The sequence below is a fragment of the Bubalus bubalis genome, chromosome 13 (assembly GCF_019923935.1).
Source record: "Bubalus bubalis isolate 160015118507 breed Murrah chromosome 13, NDDB_SH_1, whole genome shotgun sequence".
Taxonomy (NCBI): Eukaryota; Metazoa; Chordata; class Mammalia; order Artiodactyla; family Bovidae; genus Bubalus; species Bubalus bubalis.
Genome location: NC_059169.1, coordinates 31,393,408 through 31,414,954, shown reverse-complemented (window position 1 = coordinate 31,414,954; position 21,547 = coordinate 31,393,408).

The window sequence follows — 21,547 nt, the reverse complement described above, 5'->3', positions numbered from 1 at the left end:
TGAAGCCTCACTTGGAGAATTTTGAGCATTACTTTGCTAGCATGTGAAATGAGGGCAATTGTGTGGTAGTTTGAATATTCTTTGGCATTTTCCTTCTTTGGCATTGGAATGAAAATTGACCTTTTCCAGTCCTGTGGCCACTCCTGCATTTTCCATATTTGCTGGCATACTGAGTGCAGTGCTTTAACAGCATCATCTTTTAGGGTTTGAAATACCTCATCTGGAATTCCATCATTTCCAGTATCCCTGTTCAGAGTGATGCTTCCTAAGGCCCACTTGACTTCACACTCCAGGATGTATGGCTGTAGGTGAGTGATCACACTATTGTGGTTATCTGGGTCAGTTAGATCTTTTTTGTATAGGTCTTCTGTGTATTCTTGTCATCTCTTCTTAATATCTTCTGCCTCTGTTAGGTCCATACCATTTCTGTCCTTTTATTGTGCCCATCTTTGCATGAAAGATATACACATCTCAGTGCAGAGTTCCAAAGAATAGAAATGAGAGATAAGAAAGCCTTTCTAAGTGAACAATGCAAAGAAATAGAGGCAAACATTAGAATGAGAAAGACTAGAGATCTCTTCAAGAAAATCAGAGATACCAAGGGAATATTTCATGCCAAGTTGGATGTTTTTAGGAACAGACTTTATGCTCTCACTCCTTGCATCTCCTCAGATCTAGGAAAGCACTAAATCCTTTCATTGTGACATCAGATCCTCATGACTAGCAGAAAATCTTTTGTAAAATGAGTGCTTAAGGTATGAAACTCACCCTTCTCCAAAATCTTATATATTGACCTTCCTTCCACTGCCTTTTTGGAGCAGTCTCTCAGAGCTATCTGAGATTCTGCCTCCCAGACGGCACTCCTCATTTTGCCCCAAATAAAACTTAACTTGCAACCTTCAAGTTATGCATCTTTTTTAGTCAGCAGTATAATGAAGTAGACACTCTTCACTTAGTTTAGAAAATGAACTTCATTAGGGATATGTAAGAGATTTAAGGGAGGGGCCCACTTTTACTGAAAACATTGTACCAAACAGAGTTGTGTATCCTTAAATGTAGAAGGAAAAGAGATATAAATAGTGTATGACTACAACAGTATCTGATACATTTTTTTAAAAATCAGACATTTCAAACAAAGTAGTGAGGCTACCCAAAGGCAACATGTAAATTTCATTAGAATTTGGTAATGGGAACGTTTGGTTCAACATTTGCATTGCTCCAATTTACTGAGACTTCTAAAGTGTTTGGCTATCATGTTTATATCTAAATCAGATTCCTCCTGAGTTCCAGCTCTCATTGCTTATTTTGTGTCCCAATCATTGAAGCAATTTGAAACTTGCCAGTGATGAAGCAATTACTCATCTCTCCCATCCATAAATTTTATGGTGTTTTTAGGATAATTGTCTGTTTGACTCGATAAAAACATGATCATCCTTATGTATCCTTTAAAATTTTTTCTTTATTACTATATATTACTTTAAGCATATAGTTAATTTGTTTTATAAGCTGGTTCATAGCTCATTTTATGAATGCTGTAAGTCTTCAAACACATGATTAGTTTTCTGATTATAGTGTTTAGGTATACTAATATATTTTCAAGTAAAGAAAAATGTCATTTTATAAAAATAAAGGCCAAGCTAAGTTAAAATGTCCACAATGTAAGAGGTACCTTGTGTTTTTTGTGATTTTTTTGCCATGATTTAAGGTAATATCACGGCCTTCCCTGGTGGCTCAGAGGGTAAAGCATTCGCCTGCAATGCTGGAGACTCGGGTTCGATCCCTGGGTCAGGAAGACCCCCTTGAGAAGGAAATGGCAACCCACTCCAGTACTCTTGCCTGGAAAATCTTATGGAGATAAGCCTGGTAGGCTACAGTCCATGGGGTTGCAAAGAGTCGGACACGACTGAGTGACTTCACTTCAAGGTAATGTCAATATAGTGCCAAGGGTACTAGACATTGGAATGGAAAAAGATAATGCAAAATGTTTTACAATTTCAAACATTTTAATGCCATCTATTATATGTACTTCACTCAATCTGATTTTTTAAAATCTTTCTCAATTTTATCTTATCCATTGGTTAAATCTGGTGATTGAGACTCAACTGGCACAGTCTGACTCTGGCTCTGAAATGATAAGAGTGTTCTGGGTTGGATATAGGCTCAAAATCATTTCCAGTGCTAAGGCAAGAGGGGAGAAAGAACCACATGTGGGTTTGAAGATATTTTGTGTGCATGGCAGAAGATAATGAGTAACTAACTCTCTAGATACATAGAATGAAATATCAATCCACATTAAGGTAAAAACTGTGGGTTTTAAGAAATGGGATAGAAATGAAATTCTGAGATTTTTCTGAAAAGATTAGAACAAGTTAATACCATTTCCCTTTCTTGTTTCTGAAACTAAATTTTAAACCATAGTATCAGTGTCATGCATTTAATTTTTTAACATTTTATTATTCTTGAAATATCTCTAAAACTGTATAATGCATAAAAAGGATATATTATGTTTAATTATGTTTATAATTTGAAAGGGCTTCCCAGGTGGCACAGTGGTAAATCATCCTCCTACCAATGCAGGAGACACAAGAGATATGGGTCGGGAAGATACTCTGAAAAAGGATATGGCAACCCACTCCAGGAGTCTTGCCTGGAAAAGGCAAGGAACCTGGTGGGCTCCAGTCCATGGTGTTGAAAAGAGTCAGACATGGTCAACCATGCCACACACGTGAATAATTTGAAAAGAACACAGAACCATAGATTGAGATAATTATATTTGTTCAAGGAAAGAAAATAGATATCTGGGTAGACTGGGATTTCTATCACAAATAAAGATGAAGTAAAGATCATTGATTCACTTCATGCATTCATTTTCCTAAGTATTAATGCATTTACAAAACCTGGTCAGCTAATGTTGGCACATAAGTTGGTTTCATAAGGGATGGAGGCTAGATTCTAGGGGTAGACGCTTTCATTTCTTTGTTGTCTAACAGCGACTGGTGCTATATTGCATAGACCAGCACTGTTACAGGAGATGAATGATGGGTCTCATATATTGTCAGTTCTTGAAGATACTTCTTAGGACTGCTTTTCTCATGCCCTGAGACAACAGATGCAAAGAGGTTTTCTTTTTCAGAAAAATCGTTACACAAGGCTGTTAAAGGGGATAGATATAATCAAGTTGCTAAGACTTAGTGTTTAATACCATCTATTAACTTAGTATATTTTTAGAATCCGGCAATGGCACCCCACTCCAGTTCTCTTGCCTGGAAAATCCCATGGACGGAGGAGCCTGGTAGGCTGCAGTCCATGGGGTTGCTGAGGGTTGGACATGACTGAGCGACTTCACTTTCACTTTCATGCATTGGAGAAGGAAAAGGCAACCCACTCCAGTGTTCTTGCCTGGAGAATCTCAGGGACGGTGGAGCCTGGTGGCTGCCGTCTATGGGGTCGCACAGAGTAGGACACAACTGAAGCGACTTAGCAGCAACAGCAGCAGCAGAATCCCCAAAATTTGAAAACTCCAGTTGAGAACTAAAATGGGATGATTTAGAGAGAAAGTAAGATAGTCTCTTGCCTCACTTTACTCTCTGATTCACCTAACCATCCAGAACATGAGCAGTGAAAGATTAGACATTACAAGATGCTATTTAAAAAGTATGAAAAAATCTTAACTGAATGAACAAAGCTCAGAGGAAAAAAGCAAACTTCTGTCCGTGGTAGTTGTAGCGTTGCACCTTTTTGGTAACATAGGGTCAGCTTCAATGAGGGAAAGAACCTTGAAAACACATAGGTGAAATGAAACAACCAACACAATGGTAAGAGGGCTTTTAGGTTTCCTTCTCTCTTGTAAATAATAACATCCTCCTAGCCCTCTCCCTCTATACCCTGGGAGTTCGGTTCACTTAAAAAAATAGCGGTAGGTTCTACAATGAGAATATTTTTAAAAGTCATTCTCAAGAATTTATATCAGACATTGAAATGTTAATTTCAATATCTTTTTTTTTTCTATAAAAATATAAAGAAAAAAAAGAGGGCCAAAGAGGAAAATAGAGAATGCATTGATATATATTTGTTTCTTTGTGTGTCGAGTGCACATTCCAAGTTGTTTTCCATTTTAGGACATTCTGATGCTATTTGCCTGTAAAGCATAACGTATCATGCAGTTTCCCATGGATATAATCCTTGCCTTAAGGGTTTACAGCTTGAACATTCAGAACTATCCGAGCAGTACAATTCAGACATATGCAGCTTAGCAAGCTGACTGGTCAAAAAACTGGCAGTGAACTCTTAGTTAAATTCCTGTGTCAGCACATTTGGGCACAGGCAAAAACAAGAATGATCTGTTCAATGCCTGTGACATAACCAATGTACTGCCAATGAAAGACAAATAGATTTCCACAGAGTTTTATAATATTAAGCACTGTTAAACTGAATGAATAAAGAATTAGTAAAATTTCAGCATCCCTCTACCTAATGTGGTTTATTTTTTACATAACAAGTTGTAATAGAGAGAAGTATTTCTTTGGAAGGAATGATGCTAAAGCTGAAACTCCAGTACTTTGGCCACCTCATGAGAAGAGTTGACTCATTGGAAAAGACTCTGATGCTGGGAGGGATTGGGAGCAAGAGGAGAAGGGGACGACAGAGGATGAGATGGCTGGATGGCATCACTGACTCGATGGACGTGGGTCTCAGTGAACTCTGGGAGTTGGTGATGGACAGGGAGGCCTGGCATGCTGCGATTCATGGGGTCGCAAAGAGTCGGACACAACTGAGGGACTGAACTGAACTATTTATATGGCTCTGCCTTCCTTTCCAAATCTACTTACTTTGACTCTTGAAAAATGTCACTATAGACTTTTTATTCATGCAAATCTTTTACTCCAAGCCCTCCAGGTTGTCTCTTAGAAGGTACCAAAATTTGAATGTTTGGGAAATGTATTAAGACTAGTCATAAATACATAAACATGAGTTGATCGTCCCAAATATTTTGCTACAAAATAAATTTCTAAATTGTATATTGATTCATCTTCATATTTTTCTTTTCACACTAAAGTCTCTTATGCATATGTGTGCTTAACAGAGCCTATGAGACATCCCTTTTCCTAGCAGCCAAAGAGTGTGGAGTGAGTTAATGGTATCCTCCTTGGGCATTCTCACCTGTTAATGTGAGAGGGGTATTCTCTAAACATGTTGACAGCAGAGAGAGAGGGAGGGAAGGAGAGTAGAGGAGAGTGAGAGGGGGAATGAGAAGGAGAGAAGCTAGGAGACAGAGAGATCTATACTTTCTTATTTTACAAATGACAAACTGAAGACAAGGACTCTTGTTGAAATACAGTTTTTCTGATAGCTATGTTAGTACTCTAGGATAATTGATATTATGATTACTCTTTTTATTAGTTCTGCAATAAAGGGTTCTCATAATATTTCTATATGAATATATAAGTAAATGAATCTGGACTTCATCAAACAGACTAATGCTGATTCTGTTTTCATGTCAAATCTATTTACGTTGAGAAAATGTATTCTCTAGATGTGGAGAGAACACTTAGAATGAGGAGGTCAGAAATTCAATCTCTTGGGTCAACATCAGACAACAAAATGCAACACAGGAAACTTGATTCTGATCAAGATGCTTTGTCAAAGCATCTGGGAAAGCTAGTCAAAGGGGAAATACTAAATATGCTTTCATAATTAACATATAGAGATGACCTCAATTTATTTTTACTCATTTATTTTTGCCTGTGCTTGGTCTTTGTAACTGCTCATGGGCTTTCTCTAGTTGCAGAGAGCCTGAGGCTGCTCTCTGGTTGTGGTGCTTGGCCTTATTGCAATGTCTTCTCTGGTTATGGAGCACCGGCTCTAGAGCAAATGTGCTTCAGTAGTTTTGACACAAAGGTTTAGTTGCCCTGTGGCATGTGGGATCTTAGTTCCCAGACCAGGGATCGAACCCATGTCCCCTGCAATGGCAGGTGGATTCTCAACCACTGGACCACCAGAAAAGTCCCTTAGTTTCTTAAAGAATTGCCCATTAATAAGGATAATATTTTCTCACTTCTATTGGGGAAAAAATGGAATTTAAGAAAATTTTAAATTGTAAAAAGTGAGATATATTAGATTGACATAAATTAAAGGCAATTTTTGAATTCACCACTATTTTTACCAACTAGAAGATAGTATTTTATGTCATAAACATATGTATATGTTCATGTCTATTGTTTTTCTATATTTTAATAATTGTTTGCCATTAATATATATTGTTGTTTATGTAGTAGATATAACAAAAACATTTTAAAAGTTATTTTGCTACACAAGTTGGCAAAGGGTGTTTTTAAATTTTATTTATTTATTTTTGGCTGTGCTGGGTCTGCATGAGCTTTCCCTAGGTCCAGCAGCTGGGGGCTACTCTCGAGCTGTGGTGTGCAGGCTTCCCCTTGCAGTGGCTGCTCTTGTGACGCACTGGCTCTGGTGCCTACGGGCTTCAGTAGTTGCAGCTCAGAGGCTCAGTAGTTCCAATGCCAGGGCTCTAGATCGTGGGCTCAGTGGCTGTGCTGTAAGGTCTTAGTTGTTCCATGGCTTGTGGGATCTTCCTGTATCAGGGATCAAATGCATGTCCCCTGCGTTAGGCAGGCAGATTCTTTACCACTGAGCCACCAGGGAAGTCTCAGGCAAAGTTGTTTTAAAAGAAGTTCATTTACAACTTCATATTAACTGTTAAGGGAAATGCAAGATATGATACATTGATGCAGAGAGGTTCATTACTCTATTTTTGCCAACAAACTAGTCTGTTTTTATATGTTATAAACCATAATAAATATAGTAACAAGTACTTTAGTGTTGCTGCTGCTAAGTCACTTCAGTCATGTCTGACTCTGTGCGACCCCATAGACAGCAGCCCACCAGGCTCCCCCGTCCTTGGGATTCTCCAGGCAAGAACACTCGAGTAGGTATTATATGTGTCTAAATTTACTCTCACTTTGTTTTTATCCTAATATTTTAAAATAGAATTGTGTTTTTGGTCATTAATGGTTCTAACTATCTAAATGTTTGTTAAAGTCATAAAAAGTATTTAATATCACTTCAAAAATAGAAGTATGACTGAGAAAAAGTCAATTTAATGTCTTTAGAATGACTGTTTTTGATGTTTTAGTGTCCTTCTCAAATCGTTATTCATGATCACATTTCATCTTTTGTCTAACCCTTCAAGCTTTTTTTCCTGATGCCTACAATTACTGTTGTATTAGAAACATAGGTGTAAGAGTCACCATACTTATTTGGCACTTTGTATGGTGTTAAGAACTTTGAGAATAACTACAGGTTAATATGACATGCTGAACATCACATTTTCCTTGTCCTCATTATTAGGGATTTAGAGAACTTGTGAATTGGAGAAGGCAGTGGCAACCTACTCCAGTACTCTTGCCTGGAAAATCCCATGGATGAAGGAGCCTGGAAGGCTGCAGTCCATGGGGTCGCTGAGGGTCGGACACAACTGAGCAACTTCCCTTTCACTTTTCACTTTCATGCATTGGAGAAGGAAATGGCAACCCACTCCAGTGTTCTTGCCTGGAGAATCCCAGGGATGGGGGAGCCTGGTAGGTTCGCACAGAGTCAGACACGACTGAAGTGACTTAGCAGCAGCAGAGAACTTGTGAATAGCTTTCCCGCAGAGTCCTTAAACACGAAGGACACAAAACGCAGGCATTTCTGATAAACACATATCAGTAGGATACCGTTTGAGAATGTATCAACAACGGGTTTTCTATCAGCTTGCTAAGAATTGCACAAGTTTACCTCCTCCCTTCCACCATTCCCCACGTTTTCATCCCCACCACAGATACAACCAAACCATCATCACAAGCCTGGGCCTAAAAGCAAATATTCCTTACTGCATGGAAGAGGATGAAGCAGGATTCCTGCAGGTAGACTGGCTGCCTAAAGAATTGAGTGCAAAAGTAGCTGAGCCACAAGAAAATGTATATCCTCTCACATTTGAGGTGATTTTGAATATTTTGTATGAAGTCCCCATTCCTCTTAACCAGGGAAACTTGAAGAGTTGATTCCTTTGAAACTGATACTACTGAGATAGGTGTTTCTGTAACAAAAACAAGGCACAAAGCCATTGTGAATTCTTCGTGTTGTGATTAGAAAGGAAGCGCTTCCCATCTACATTCATTTTGTTATTCAAATACTGTTTTGGACAAATCTTTCTCCTCTCCTGCAGTTCATGCCTCTCCAGATGAAAGCAAGAACAAACTATAAAGCCTTGCCTTGGCACCTGAGGTGTTCAACTGTGGTAAGACAGCCCCTTTAGAGTTGTGAAAACGTGTTTCTAAAATGAATAGCTGTGTGTCCTTCTGTGTCCTTCTAGAGTATGGATTTTGCTTTTTCCATCTCATAACATGCCGATTTACATACATTTTAAATTAGGCTAAATGTGTGTGTGTGTTTTTTTTTTTTTTAGTGCTGTTTTATTACAAATGGTCTTTTGTTTTTCTTATTTTCTTCTGCCTTTGAGAGATTTCTCTCTCAGGAGTTTGCAAGAGGAATGCAGACTTTTGTGCAGACTTCTATTGGGAGCTTCCCAGCTCTGTTCTCTAGGGCAGAAACGTCACAAGTGACCAGAAGAGCTCAGGTTTCCCACACTTTGGTAGAGGTTTAGAGGAGGGTGAAAATGCTGCTACCATGAAAAACTTGTATAACCCAGCAACCACTCCAGATATGTTCTCTGAAGAGACTTTGACTTCTCTCTTTGATATAATTCCTGTAATCCTACAATGTACTAGGTAAAATGCAACATGTTGGGGTTTAAAAGGAAAAAATAATTAAAATATAGTCTTTGGATTTAGAGAGCTCATGTCTAATAGGAGATACAGAAAAGCAAATTAACTATCATAAGTCAATAAGATAAATGTTACCATGATGGAAACAGAAAAAAATTTTGTGGCTTAAAAAGTACTGATCTTAATATACAAAAATGTTTACTAATTTATCATAAACATTGTGTGTGTGCGTGTGCATGTGCTCAGTTGCTGAATCGCGTCTGAGTCTGCAGTCCTAGGGACTGTAGCCTTCCAGTCTGCCCATGGAATTTTCCAGACAAGCATACTGGAGCAGGCTGCCATTTCCTACTCCAAGGGGCCTATCTTCCCAGCCTAGAGATTGAACCTACCTCTCTTGTGTCTCCTGTTTGGCAGGTAGATTTTTTTTTTTTTTTTACCAGTAGCACCACCTGGCCTTTACTTATATTGGTGCTTGATTTGAAAGGATTCATCCAGTTTCTTACCAGTAGTTTCATATATCATTAGCTCTAGGTAATGTTCAGTCAGTTCAAACCACAGTTCTATTTCAACAAAAAGGTCAAATTGATACTTGTTACCCATGCCCATCCAAATAGGATTTAGACTGACTGAATGACCTTTGCCACATTGTCTTGACTATGCTTTTCAAAGGATCCATTGTTTTGCTTACATAAGGACAAAGATGGCATAGTCAATGAATGGGAAGATTTTCATTAATTTGCATCTTTCTAGGGAAAATGGTAAATAATAGAACTTATCAATAACAGCAAAAAGAGAAGAAAAATGACAAAGGCATTTTAATTAATATGAAAACAAAGACATGTGAAGGAGAAAGAAAATTAAAGTTTAAACTGGAAGAGAAGTAATTTAAATTTGAGAAATTGAATTCAAAAGTGTTTTTTTAGAGCAAGCTTCCTCTAGTCCTCCAAGAACACAAAAGTAACTGAAACCAACCCTTCTGAAAGCTGATGAGAATCAAGAAGCCAATTAAAAAACAAAGTCAAACATTTAAAAGAGAAAGCAATTTGGACACAACTAAATAGAAGAGTCAAGCAATTAATAGTTTTGATAACAAAAGGAAGACTAACAGAGAGGGAAGTCAAATAAGTTAAACTGTAAATAACTTCATAAACAAAAGCCAAGTTCTAATTCTGTTGCAGGCAAGTCACTGGCTTTTACAAGATGTCCTTGAAAAATATTTAGTGATCATGCTACTTATTATTTCTGAAAACTAGTGTGGGGAAGTTGTTTCTGCTTTTAGTTGGCTTCTAAAAGGATAAAGTTATCTTTCTCACTGAAATGTAAGCTCTAAGAGGACAAAGATTCTTCTGCTTCACTCATTGCTATAGCCACGATTTTTCAGTAGTTTTTAACATATTCTAGGTACTGTGGAAAATTCTTAAAGAGATGAGAATACCAGACCACCTTACCCATCTCCTAAGAAATCTGTATGCAGTTCAAGCAGCAACAGTTAGAACCAGACATAGAACAATGGACTGGTTCCATATTGGGAAAGTAGTAAGATGAGGCTGTACCTTGTCATCCTGCTTACTTAACTTATATGCAGAGTACATCATGTGAAATGCTGTGCTGGATGAAGCACAAGCTGGCCTCAAGATGGCCTGGAGAAATATCAATAACCTCAGATATGAAGATGACACCACCCTTAGGGCAAAAAGCAAAGAAAAACAAAAGGGCCTCTTGATGAATGTGAAAGAAGAGAGTGAAAAAGTTGGCTTAAAACTCAACTTTCAAAAAACTAAGCTCATGGCATCTGGTCCCATCACTTCCTGGCAAATCTATGGGGAAACAATGGAAACAGTGACAGACTTTATTTTGTTGGGCTCCAAAATCACTGCAGATGGTGACTGCAGCCTTGAAATTAAAAGATGCTTTCTCTTTGGAAAAAAAGCTATGACCAACCTAGATAGCATATTAAAAAGCAGAGACATTACTTTGTCAACAGAAGTTCATCTAGTCAAAGCCATGGTTTTTCCAGTAGTCATGTATGGACGTGAGAGTTGGACCATGAAGAAAGCTGAGCACTGAAGAATTGATGCTTTTGAAGTGTGGTGTTGGAGAAGACTTTTGAGAGTCCCTTGGATTGCAAGGAGATCCAAGCAGTCCATCGTAAAGGATATCAGTCCTGAATATTCATTGGAAGGACTGATGCTAAAGCTGAAGCTCCAATACTTTGGCCACCTGATGCAAAGAACTGAATCATTGGAAAAGACCTTGATGCTGGGAAAGATTGAAGGCAGGAGAAGAAGGGGACGACAGAGGATGAGATGGTAGGATGTCATCACTGATTCAATGAACATGAGCTAGCTCCGGGAGTAGGTGGTGGTGGGCAAGCCTAGAGTGCTTCAGTCCATGGGGCCGCAAAGAGTCAGACATGAGTAAGTGACTGAACTGAACTGAAGGCACTGAGATATATTTTTAGAATTAATTTTGATGAACTTGTGGCAAAATAATTTAATGAAATATCCATGTATGTTTTATTCTACTTCAGGTACATAGAAGGATAGTACTAAGGAAATTAAAAGTGAAATTTATTTAAGTCTCTCAATCAACTACTGATTCCATCCCAAAGGAAAAGAGTGGTTAAAGATAGTAAATAATTAAATAGTTTTGTTGAATAAATCCTAAATTTTTAAAGGGAAAAACATATTTTTCATAATAAGGTAGAGATTCTAGGTCTTGCAGCTAAAGAATCATGGGAATTTGTATTACCTTCCCTCAATACATGGACATTTTGATGAAGACAGGGAAGAACACAGGATTTAGAATATGACTAGAAGTGTAGATCCTTGTCTGTCTCCCAGTAGGAGCCTCTAAAAAGTAACAAAATCCCAGAAAGGAATGGATGTGGGGTTCCCATTAGCAGAAGGGTAAATCCTATGAACTTCCAGATGTTCAAGCTGGTTTTAGAAAAGGCAGAGGAATCAGAAATCAAAATGCCAACATCTGCTGGATCATCAAAACAGCAAGAGAGTTCCAGAAAAACATCTATTTCTGCTTTATTCACTATGCCAAAGCCTTTGACTGTCTAGATCACAATAAACTGTGGAAAATTCTGAAAGAGATGAGAATACCAGACCAGCTGACCTGCCTCTTGAGAAACCTATATGCAGGTCAGGAAGCAACAGTTAGAACTGGACATGGAACAACAGACTGGTTCCAAATAGGAAAAGGAGTACATCAAGGCTGTATATTGTCACCCTTCTTATTTAACTTCTATGCAGAGTACATCATGAGAAACGGGCTGGAGGAAGCACAAGCTGGAATCAAGATTGCTAGGAGAAATATCAATAACCTCAGATATGCAGATGACACCACCCTTATGGCAGAAAGTGAAGAAGAACTAAAGGGCCTCTTGATGAAAGTGAAAGAGGATAGTGAAAAAGTTGGCTTAAAACTCAACATTCAGAAAACTAAGCTCATGGCCTCTGGTCCCATCACTTCATGGGAAACAGATGGGGAAACAGTGGAAACAGTGTCAGACTTTATTTTTTTGGGCTCCAAAATCACTGCAGATGGTGACTGCAGCCATGAAATTAAAAGACGCTTGCTCCTTGGAAAGAAAGTTATGACCAACCTAGATAGCATATTCAAAAGCAGAGACATTAGTTTGCCAACAAAGGTCCATCTAGTCAAGGCTATGGTTTTTCCTGTGGTCATGTATGGATGTGAGAGTTGGACTGTGAAGAAAGCTGAGCACTGAAGAATTGATGCTTTTGAACTGTGGTGTTGGAGAAGACTCTTGAGAGTCCCTTGGACTGCAAGGAGATCCAGCCAGCCCATTCTGAAGGAAATCAGCCCTGGGATTTCTTTGGAAGGAATGATGCTAAAGCTGAAACTCCAGTACTTTGGCCACCTCATGCGAAGAGTTGACTCATTGGAAAAGACCCTGATGCTGGGAGGGATTGGGGGTAGGAGGAGAAGGGAAAGACAGAGGATGAGATGGCTGGATTGCATCACCAACTCGATGGATGTGAGTTTGAGTGAACTCTGGGAGTTGGTGTTGGACAAGGAGGCCTGGCCTGCTGTGATTCATGGGGTCGCAAAGAGTTGGACACAACTGATTGACTGAACTGAACTGAAATCCGGGGAACCAAAGATCTCAGCACTAGCAAACTGAAATTCCCACTCTGACCATATGATTGGAGCAGTGTAAAATTTGGTTCAGTGGATAAACAATTATTTCAACCAAGACACCGGTTTAAAAAAAAACACAAAGGTTTCATTAACCTCATTGATTAGGTTAATTAATTCCTGGTGTCTCAGACGGTAAAGAATCTGCCTGCAACACAGGAGACCAGAGTTCAATCCCGGGGTCCAGAAGATCCCCTGGATAAGGAAATGGTTTCCCACTCCAGTATTCTTGCCTAGAGAATCCCTTGGACGAAGCAGTCTGATGGGATACAGTCCATGGAGTTGCAAACAGTTGGACACAACTGAGTGACTAACACACGTACACATGTGATCTCAGAGTATTCCACCTATGTAGCCATTCTTGCAGTTCAGATTTTACTTTCATTTGTGTAACTTGATTATTAATAACTGTCTCTATGGTTAGAATGCAAATTTTATGAAGGCAGATGTCAGACTTTTCTCTCTCTTCTACACCATAGAAATTTAATACTGAAAGTAGAGTGGATGAATGTGCCCAGTAATATATATATATATATATATATATATATATATATATTTATATTTATAAATATATAAATATTTGTGTAAATATATATATATATATACACAAGCTTGCCAAGAGTCATATATGAAAAAAAGTAATTCCTCTCAGAAATATTTTATAAAGAAACTCATACTAGGTGTATGGATTAGACATTATGATCAAATTATCAAATTAAGATAAAACACTGAAAAGAATGTGAGAAATATATTTCATGGGAAAGACGAGGGTTGGCAAAGTCCATGACCACTGGTAAACTTCAGGAATGCCTTTGGCCTTTCCAACTGGGCACTTAGATATGTGCTTCCCATGTTCTTTCTCTTGGTGGTATAGCATTGTTTTAGAAAGTCCAGTCCTCAAAGAACTAAAAGATATGTATTTTTTTCTGTTTTAAATAATTTACACTGAGTTAAAGAATGAAATTTAAAGTCAGTCTCTTAAAACTACGGGGTAACTCAGTAAATTTCAGCACATTAAGAAACTTCAGTGTTGTCTCAAGTGTGTGTGTGTGTGTGTGTGTGTGTGATAGTCACTCAGTTGCAACCCTTTGCAACCCCATAAACTGTAGTCCACTAGGCTCCTCTGTCCATGGAATTCTCCGGGCAAGAATACTGGAATGGGTTGCCATGCCCTTCTCCAGGGGATCTTCCCAACCCAAGGATAGAACCTGGGTCTCTTGCATTGAAAGCAGATTCTTTACCATTTGAGCTACCTGGGAATCCAGGAGGTCAAGAGAAGTACTCAGATGATGAGTTCTTCTCTTGCCCCTTTGTTATTTCCTCAGCCAAATACACCAGGAGAGTTTTCACAGAAGCAAAGGTATGAGCAGTTTCTGGTGTATCCTTCTGGCTTGACTCCCTCTGTAAGTGTTATAGCACAGATTATGTGATTATACTTTTCAATGCCACCTTATCTACATTGGAGGTTCTTCCAAAAAAGAAAGTGTTGGCAATTTAATAGGCATTTAATGCATTCAGACAGTAATATATTTTGAGTTTATGCAGCAGTTAGTGAGAAGGAACTTGTTTCATTGTTTCTCCGTCTTGATTAACTCTATCTATTATATCTTGTTTATGTGAATTGTATTTGTCCAGCAAGACCTGGTTTTAAATCCCAATTCTATGTAAATATAAAAATATCAGCAATTTATTTAACCCTTCATTGCTTTAGTTTCCTACCTGCTATAAAGGACATAATAATGGTATTTTGAGTAAAACATAGTTCTGAGAACTAAACTAAATTTTATTACGGAGTGTGGCACATAAAAGGTGGTCAAGAAATGATAAGCAAAAGTGATAGTGGTAAGGGATTCAGTTCAGTTCAGTTCAGTTCAGCTGCTCAGTCGTGTCCGACTCTTTGCGACCCCATGAATCGCAGCACGCCAGGCCTCCCTGTCCATCACCAACTCCCGGAGTTCACTCAGACTCACATCCATCGAGTCAGTGATGCCATCCAGCCATCTCATCCTCTGTTGTCCCCTTCTCCTCCTGCCCCCAATCCCTCCCAGCATCAGTCTTTTCCAATGAGTCAACTCTTCGCATGAGGTGGCCAAAGTACTGGAGTTTCAGCTTTAGCATCATTCCTTCCAAAGAACTCCCAGGGCTGATCTCCTTTAGAATGGACTGGTTGGATCTCTTTGCAGTCCAAGGGACTCTCAAGAGTCTTCTCCAACACCACAGTTCAAAAGCATCAATTCTTTGGCACTCAGCCTTCTTCACAGTCCAAGATTAATCACCCACCTATTATATTCCTGGGTTTTTTCTTATGTATTTAAAATGATTATTTGGATTTAAATCCATTGTCAATGGCAATGCAGTCTGTAATTTTCTCTTTAATTTCAGCCTGACTGTTTCATTTAAACAAATTTGGCATCATTGCATTTATTTTTATCTATTCCCTTTTATTATTTGACGAAGTTTATTTCCACAGGTATGAGAAACCCTCTGCTTTTACATTCTTCATTTTGAAGGATATTGAGTTGAAAAACAGATGGGTGGAGTTAGATAATATGGGGATATTTAAAAGCAGGTTTTTTTCTGCCAGAAGTGCCTTTGAAAGTATTTTTTCCCACAATGCTTTGAACAGTTTCATGATACTTGAGAAAATATGTTGACGTCACTAAATTTCATAAGTATCTTAAAAAAAAAGAACAAAGAAAAAAAACTCTATCTAACAATGATTAAAGGTTAATTAACCATGTGTTTGGGCTTCCCAGGTGACACAGTGGTAAAGAATTTGTCTGCCAATGCAGGAGACATTAAGAGAGGTGGGTTTGATCCATGGATTAGGAAGGTCCCCTGGAGGAAGGCATAGCAACCCCGACCAGTATTCTTGCCTGGAGAATACCCATGGACAGAGGAGCCTGGTGGGATACACTCTATAGGATAGCAAAGAGTCTGACACAACTGAAGCAACTTAGCACGCACACACAACCATGTATTTATTGACTGCTTAGTCTATTAGTCAATGTTCCAAACTTGTTATGGACACAGGGACTATCGTGATGTAGATTAAAAATCTTGGATTTCACAGAAGAGAAATATGCATTGAATGTTCTCCATCTTCCTTTCCAGGTTCATACTCCACCATTTCCCATGCAGCCCTGAACTTCAGGAAGCCAATTTTAAGACAACATGGATGGACTTCTTTGTCCTCCAGTTCTTTGTTGTGTTAAGTCAGTTGGATGCTCTGGAAGATTTGCGCTGGAGCAAAGAGAGTTCAGTGTATTTTCTACCACAGTTCTCTCTGTGACAAGCTGCCTGCCATGAGGTAGCCCTCCTGTTCTTCACCCAAGACCACTTGCCATCCTCTGATTAAGTCTGTGGGTCCCTTCACTTCGAGTCAGTAAGTCTTCCAACTAACTGTTGATGTTGCCCAAATGTTTCACGCTCTTTGTTGGTTTTCCTTAACTGAGCCCTGCAAATTAAATCACTTTACTAAACAAACTTCAGTGTAATAAAAAATAAATAAATAAAAATAAGGGGAGCAGGAGGAAAGAATGTGCTGCCCAGCTTAATCAGGTAATAAACGTATTACTTAGACTGAGACCCTCTACTCAGATGCTCTGTCAGAGAAAGCTTTCTTGGCACAATTGCTGGGAATGTGGTTAGCAGATAGCCTTGACCTCTTCGGTTCCTGGAATGGCCTCATTTGGAGTGTTCTTTCTTTGCCTGAGAACATTCCTCTTCCTGTTTGAGCCTGGGGCAATGTTGGCCATAGGCAGGATAAATCTGAAAGGCCATTCTTGTTCTAGAGTTTCACTGTAAGGTTAGAAGAGGCTGTTACTGTACCCGTTTTGCATCTCAGTGTCTCCCTCTGCCAGTTTCTCCTTCTTTCTGTTCCTTCAATGTTGCTGATCACACGTGGTGCTGGTTTAATCGTTAAGTCATGTTTGACTCTTTGGACCCCATGGACTGTAGCCCACCAGGCTCCTCTGACCATTGGATTTCCCAGGCAACAATACTGGAGTGGGTTGCCATTTCCTTCTCCAGGGGATCTTCCTGACCCAGGGATTGAACTCAGACAGGTCTCCTGCATTGCAGGTGGATTCTTTACTGACTGAGCCACTAGGAAAGCCTGCTGATCACTTGCTGCTACTGCTGCTGCTAAGTCGCTTCAGTCGTGTCTGACTCAGTGCAACCCCATAGACGGCAGCCCACCAGGCTCCCCCATCCCTGGGATTCTCCAGGCAAGAACGCTGGAGTGCGTTGCCATTTCCTTCTCCAATGAATCACTTAGGTCCTCCCAATAAATTCCCTGGATGTCAAGCTCTGTTAGAGTATGACTATTAGAATTTTACTCTCCACTCTATTTTTTCTTCCCTATACATGCTATTTTTAATGAAGGGGGTCAAAAATTGAATTTCAAAACATTTTATTGGGTAACTAATGAAACTTTAGGACAAGTAGCAGTAATAATTCAAGCAAAACAATCATATAAAATATAAAGTGGCCTCTGGTTTGTGTACTTTTCATACCATTTTTATTATAACATGTTACCTTTAATTTTGCCACTGGAAAAAGCAAGTAAAAGATTTTGCAAATAAAAAGCAATTGCATATTTCATAGGGAAGTGTTATGGGTGCCACATGGTGATGCAGCTTTATGTTTACAAACATATGTACATATGGAAACCCAGAAATGCACCTGTCAACTAACTACATGCATTGCAATGTGACCCAAATATAAGAAATGATTCAGTTGCATTGATGATCAACTTGATGTCCTCTGACATTTTTATTTTTGTTCCCTCTCTTTGAAAAGGTGTCCTATTTTTCAATTTTTATGACATGAACAATTTCTTTTATTGCTTCTCACAGTGAAGGGGGAAAAAAGTATGAATCAACTGATTAGATAATTTTTAAAAAATTTTAACGTATTCTTTTAATTTTTACAATGTATATATTTATACATTCATATTGTAAAGAAATCAACTGAAAAATTTCTCTTTAATATACCTAGATGTTCCATAGATTGTATCATTATATGACCTTTAATTTCTTATCATATTCTCAAACAAACATATACTGAACAAAGTAACTTGGAAATGGTTTCTTTGCAAGACTCCAGGCCATGACATTTTCCCATTGTTGAATGGGGTATTTTAGCTCCACAGTAACTAAAGCCCTTTGGAAGAGTTTTATAGAGAGCTCATTAGGACCTTTCCTATACTTCTCAGACTTCCTGCAAGATGAGAAAATAAACTCAAACATCTTTCTTTGAAGTCTCACATGGTCAGGAAATTGATTTCTTGTAGAAGAATATACTTCTAATTGAGACACATGACAATTCCATCTTTCTGTCTAGACTTTATAAGAGAAAGCTAGACATTAATCAAAGATATTCTTTTATGATGATTCATAAGAGTTCAGCAGCATTTCTCTGTCCCTTTTTGTGATGGAGGTGATGCATTCCCATGTCCCCAGAATCAAATGAAGAAGGCACAAGTGAGCCCATTTAGAAAGACAGAGAATTGATGCAAGAATGTAGATCTGCATGATACTTTCTCCAGTGCAAATACGCAAAGCCCCACTCTACCCTGTGTAAATGAAGCAGCAGAACATTATAAAGAAGCATGTCCTGTGTCCTCCCATCATTTGGGGAACAGAGAAGAGACTGCTTTTCACATAAGAGATGTGCAAAGATTCTAGGCAGGCTGGAACAGCTGGCAGTGACTTAGCTGGACAAGGGCAGGAAGCAGTTTCAAACTGCATTTCTCTGTGTACAGGGCAAGAGTGTCTATTGCTTCATTTTTTTTACTGCGATGTCTTGAAAGAACCTCACCAAGAGACCTGGAGCAGAAGATGACTGGTAGTGTACCATCAGAGGAAGGAGTGGAGCAGTTATCACAAAAGCTCAGTTTGAATTTGCTAGCACTCATTAGGAAATGATGCTATGACAAAAGCTTGAGTGGGAGGGAGAGTACCCCAAAAACCTAGAAATGCAGCCCATGAAAGAATTGGCATTTGGAGGCTAGAAATGGCAAAGGTTACTCAGCAACCAAAGGATAACTACAGAGAGCATCAAGTGAAAAGACCATTGCCCCCTTTTCTCTTATTCTGTCTTATTCACCATTATCAACCTCAGGGATCCTGGGAAGCCAAAAGGAAATGTGGCAAATGTGTGGGAATTAAGGAACAAAAAAGACATTATCCCCTTTCACTTCATAGGTGGTCAGCCTAGCAGGTTGTGATTCAGCCGGACTTGGGATTAAGGAAGAAGTTTTAGGCTATATTTGAACATGAAGTTTTAATTAGTCTGGAAATCTAAATATCTGAAAATGTCAAAAATATAGGTCACTACCTAAAATGCTCTCCAGTTTTGTAAAAAGAGCATCTGAGGGAATTCATCTGAAAGCAATAGCAGAGAATGAGAGAGGGAAGGAAGGAGAGGAGAGACAGGGAGAATCAAATTCCAATTTGTGATATAAGAGATTCGGTATTTTCAACAGATAGTTACTTTGAGAAAGTGAATATGATTTTGTGTATATCTTTGTGAGTTACAGCCCATTAAAGGCATATGCCCAAAACTGGGCTCTTGTCTAACACTCGGAAATGAATTGTCTGAGGAGACACATGTGCTGACAAAGCAAGAGATTTTATTGGGAAAGGGCCCACGGGGTGGAGAGCAGTAGGGTAAGGGAACCCAGGAGAACTGCTCTGCTGTGTGGCTCGCAGTCTCGGTTTTATGGTGATGGGATTAGTTTCCGGGTGGTCTTTGGCCAATCATTCTAATTCAGAGTCTTTCCTGGTGGCACACGCATCGCTCAGCCAAGATGGATGCTAGTGAGAGGGATCCTGGGAAGTGGACGGACTCACGGTGTCTCCTTTTGACCTTTCCCAAACTCTTCCGGTTGGTGGTGGCTTATTAGTTCCTTATTCCTTATCAGGATCTCTCGTCATCACATGTATCTCCTCGGACAATTCATTTCTGATTGTTAGACAAGAGCCCAGTTTCGGGCCCTGGAAGGGGTCCGCCTTCCTGCAAAACTGCCTTTCCAAAGGCAGCTTTATTATTTCTGTGTAAATAGCTGGAGTGAATAAAGGATAAATATTTACCTTTATAAATTACTGAAATTTTTGTACCTTAAACAATATTTGTCTCTTGATGAGTGTTGTTTTTTTCTTGTATAATTTGGAAGTGAGTGAAGTAGGGAGTTGAGGAGTAAAATTTTTTTCTGCGATATTAGGAAATCATCCTGTGGAAAGTAGGCCAACAGTTCAGTCAATATAGTTCATCAGTGTATTTTGTGAAAGTATTTTATTTGTTGCTTATATTTTTGAGTATGAAGAAAGATTTTTATGTTCTACTCTAGAAACTCAGTTGTAAATCACAACCAGATGAGGAAAATAATTTTATTGCCTCATATAATTGAAAAGTTCATGGAATCATCCTTGCCTCACACATTTCTGAATCCAGCTGCTCAAATAATGGCCACAGAAATCTGATTGTTCCCTCTCTTTATCTGAGGGAGAGAAATGGCATCATTATTATTCATGATTAAATTTATTCATGACAAAATTGTAGTTATTCAATATAGGAAATGTCACAAGCTAGCAATTTGGAGAGTTTAGACATACACTTTATTTTTCCCAATCATTATGTTCTTTTTTATGCTGCTTTTCATTGAAAATGTTTATCTATCTACCTACATTTATCAGTTCATATGCATATGTGTGTATATATATATTTAACCTAATAAATAATGAATGGAAAATAATTTAAAAATCAAATATATAATTTTTAAATTTCATTCTTTAATGTAAACATTAAACACAATCTGGCTCTTAACAAGAAAAAAAAAGTGAATCCTTCTGTCAATTAGCACTGTAAAAATGTAAAACAATTTTTAATCCTTGTAGGACTCAATGTGTTTATTCTACCATTTCATAAGCATCCTTTAGTGATAGTATTCAAAAAGGAGGCACTACATCCAGGGCATATACTAGACAATCTTTCAGGGTAATTAAAAAGAAAATATTAGATGTAACTATTTGCTTTTAATTTTATTGATAATAGCAACATATTACTATAGATAAAGTACTTTTATTATTATAATTGAATATAGATCACTTATTGCTTATATTCAGTGCTTAATATTATAAGTACTTAAACTGCATATAGAATTTGTCACTGGCTCTCTAATTCTGCTTTTATGTCAGACTGTTGTGTGTCACAAGCCACATGAGATATTTAAGCTATAAAATTAAGCACTGATATATACATGGAGATTCCATGGAAAAGGGATTTGATTTCAGTTTATTCCAGTATGCTGCAGTTTACATGTTCTTAGAAATGTAAGGTTAGAAATTTTATCTAGACATTTTATTACCAAGCAAATCTGGTGCATAGTTCTGTCAGCCAGTCAGTTCGTAACAGTTATTCTGATAACCAAAGCTCCTTTCTGGATGGGTGTTGTGTTTGTTTTGTTTTTATTGCTCTTTACCCTGATCTCATTCCTACTGCTCTCCTCTTTGTACCCCCTGCAACAGCCTATTCAATGCAAATCCTTAAATGAGTATATTGGCTTATATTTCTTGGAATTTTTTTTG